Source organism: Marmota marmota, unplaced genomic scaffold, assembly GCF_001458135.2.
Source record: "Marmota marmota marmota unplaced genomic scaffold, marMar, whole genome shotgun sequence".
Lineage (NCBI taxonomy): Eukaryota > Metazoa > Chordata > Mammalia > Rodentia > Sciuridae > Marmota > Marmota marmota.
Window position 1 is genome coordinate 10287390 of NW_026000283.1, and position 3848 is coordinate 10291237.

At 46.4% G+C, this 3848-nt stretch overlaps 1 pseudogene; it reads left to right on the forward strand.

The window, feature by feature from the left end:
• The first annotated feature begins 3098 nt into the window (after positions 1-3098).
• LOC107153075 lies at positions 3099-3848 on the forward strand (annotated as a pseudogene).

Sequence of the window (3848 nt, forward strand, 5' to 3'; positions counted from 1 at the left end):
TTTTTTTTTTTTTTTGTACTGGAGATTGAACTCAGGGGTGTTTAACCACTGAGCTATACTCCCAGGCCCCTCCTTTTTTTATTCTGTCAGTGTAAGGACAACAGATCCCAGAGGATGGATCTTCCTGCCTCTGGCTTGTGCTTCATTTCTTGAGTTCTCTTCTCATCAGTGGGGCCAAAGCTGCCCATGAACTGCCCCTGCCTTCTCTCCAACTCACTCTACTACTAAAGGCTTAGAAGTGACATTTCTCTGTTCAGTTTATTGTCCCAAGGGACAAGTGTATGCCCCATTTTCTCCAAGGCCTGGACAGCCCTCCCCAACTCTTGTCACCCTCTCTTTCAAGCCAATGCCTCAAACCCTCACCTTGGGCAGTGCTCTTTGATGGGGTCTATGGAAGGCCCTTAGCAAAGTAATGACAGAGAGTTGTATCCTGGTTCTCTCTCCCACCAGCCTGCATGATCCTTAACCTGGGCCTTGCTCATGTGCCTGGGTCCTCCTGCTGACTGCTGGCTGCACAGACTCCTTCCATGGTCCCAAAGCTTAAGGCAGAGTTGCCCCAACAGTTGGGAACAGGCCTCTAAATAACAGAGCTGGTTTAGAGATACAGCCCCCTTGTATCACACTCTGTCTGGGGAAACTTTTGTCCCACGCTTGTGGCTCCTCATTTCCTGCTACATCAAAAGAATCCTCAGAGGGCCAGTCTCTCTGCAGGGTGGGGCCTAGTGGTTAAGAATACAGGCTCTGGAGACACCTGTGTGGGTTCAGGTTTCAACTTCACCAGATGAATGACCTTGGGCAATTTGCAAAAGCATTGCCCTCAGCCTCATTCTACATGAATGAAATTCCTCATTTGGTAGAGAAAGATAATACCTACTTCAGCAGGGTTGTAAGGATGGTTAAATGACTTAGTTGTGTTAAATGCTTTTAGAGCAATGTCTGGCACATAGTAGGCCGCTCAATACAAAGAGGCTATTGTTTTTATTATCATTTATATTGTCTCATTTAATGGCTGTGACAACCTTGCAGGGGAGAATTAATGGAATGGGCTTTGAAGTCAGGCTTATCTATGTAACCCCTCATTTCTCTCTGGTTCTGGCTTCTTCATCTCTACAGAGGATGCATAATAATTACCCCTGATGCTAGGATTGTCCTGGGAATGAAAGCAGTTCCTCCTAAGACAGCACAAAGCAACAGTGCTCCAGATTTGCCAAACCTCATTTAATGGAAGCTAGGTTTTTGTTTGTTTTAATTCTAATTTGATTGTGACCTCTCTGGCTGGCCATGGGTACATCTGCCACTCTCCCTGGAGCTTACTTTCTTTAGTTGCCATTCAGAGAGCAGTCTCCAGCCCTCCTCTCCTGTACATGGGGCCACTTAGCCCCCTGGCTTCTCTGCTGCCTGATGGACTGTGTGACAGGTGCCCCATAGGGCAATTGCTGGCACTTCCCTTCCTTTACCCCCTGTCTAGCATCTGGGCACCTCAGCTCCTCTTCACAGGAGAATTTGGACTCTTACTCTTGACTTTGGTGGCTAAACCCCACCAAATAGTTTTGGTATCAAGGCTATTTGTTCCCAAATTATTTGGCACAAGTCTGGCCACCTTATGTTGCAGTATCAGATGAAGAAGGGACCATGGCAGGAATCATAATTATGCTTCCCTGACCATTTCCAGGCCTGAAAGTGACATTTCTCCGCTCAGTTCACTGTCACAAAAGATAGGTTCATGTGTTATTTTCTCCAGAGCTTGGGCCGCCCTCCTATCCATTCCTTTTACTCAGCCCAGCTTGTCACTTCCCTCCTTCAACAGCGATTCAAACTGTCAGCCAGATGTAGTCTGAACAAGATAGCTGCTGCCCCTGGGCACTCTTCCACATGCTCCCTTTGTCTATCCTGTCCAGCAGCAAGGCCAAGGATTCTAGTGCTTCTCTTTTCTGCAGTACTGGGGATCAAACTCAGGGCCTTATGCATTCTAGGTAAGTACTCTCCCACTGAGTGACTCCCCCAGCCCTTTGCTAAAATTTTATTGTATTTTGAGACAGGGTCTCACTAAGTTACCCAGGCTAGCCTTGAACTCAATCAAGGTGCTGCTGAGGCTGGCTTGGAACTCATGATCCTCCTGACTTAGCCTCCTGAGCAGCTGGGGTTACTGGTGTGCGCCATTGTGCCCAGCTGAGGATTCCAGTGCTTCTTGGGGCAGCCCTTGACTATGCTTCTATCTTATGTCCACATGGTTTTCTTCTCTGGGACAGAAGCACACAGTCTGAGCTTGTTGGACCCCATGCCCTGCAGTTCTCTTTGCAAGGCTCTTGGCTCCAAATGGGTTCACTCTGTGAATCTGGCTGGCTGCCAGCTGGCCAACTCTGAGGAGGGAGTTCAGCCAAGAACTTGTTCTGGATCACTGTTGCCAGAGGAATACTCACCCCCACCACAGAGATATTGATCTCCACACTTGTGAGTGGACATGCCTCAGGGATTTACTACTCCTCCCTTTGAGTGTTGAAAGCTGACTAAAAGAGACTGCCAAGGACAGTGGGAAAGACCTTAGTGTGATTGAAGTCCTGGGTCTTCTGGTCACTGCCTAGGTGACCAAAGGCACTCACTTTATCTCTCCGAGCCTCCTTTTTCCCATCTGGAAAATGGACATGAAAAGAATGAGTTTGTTACCTCATAAGCTTTCTGTGAAGATCACACAAGACCATGATGAACAGTGTTGGTGAACACAGGGTTGCTGCTGCTGTGTGGCATGAGCGCAGCCATTTCAACTAAGACACAAAAGGCTGATGTATTTTTGTGGGAACAGATACCATTTGCTCTTGATTCTCCTCTGAAGTACTCAAGGACTTAGCCTGAACAAGTGCCCCCCCCATCCCATTCTGGCATTATCCATCCCACACTTTTTCCAGCCCCCACAGCCGTGGGATCCATATTCAAACACATTGCAATGTTTCCTCTCTTCACAAACCTCAGCCTTCTGGACGTCCTATCCCCATCTACCCACCATCTCATTGCTGTGTCCTCCTTTGCAGCTACACTCCCTGTGTTAGAAATACCGAGGTGCTGCAAGAAATCAAAGTGGGTGGGCAAGGCAAAACTTTACTTCTCAGAAGATGGCTGTGCTGGGAGGAACGGAGTAAAGGTTGTATCTTAAGCCCCGGCGTGTTAGAACTGGGGAGGCACCGGCTGTTGGGAGGAGAGCAGCAGGGTCAAGATGGAAAATCATAAACCACATGATACTATCAAGGAAAAGTCAATTTTTGATATCATAGCCAGAAAAATTGAACTACTACCAGAAGCAGAAAGGAATCTACTTGAACATGGATCCACATATATTGGACTTAATGCTGCTCTCTGTGGCCTAATAGCAAACAGTCTTTTTCGGTGTGTCTTGCATGTAACAAAGGCCCGAATAGCTGCTAGCTTACCAATGGCAGTGCTCCCATTTTTGACAGCAAATGCATCTTTCAAAGGTTTTGTAAGTTTACCTTTGAGTACAGGTGATTTGAATTGTGAAACCTGTACTGTGACACGGGGTGGACTTATTGGTTTAGTTTTAGGAGGTCTGTACCCTGTTTTCTTGGCTATACCTATAAATGGTGGCCTAGCAGCCAGGTATCAGCCCTGCTACCAGAGAAAGGAAACACCTTAACTTACTGGATTAAAATTTCTAAGCCTATCTTCAGAAAGATGTTATTTCCCATTTTACTTCAGACTATGTTTGCAGCATACCTTGGGTCTAGACAATATAAAGTACTTATAAAGGCCCTTCAGTTACCTGAACCAGGCCTAGAAATTCACTGATTTAGAGCAAATGTGTATACAAAATAAAATTGTAAAGATAAAAAAAAAAA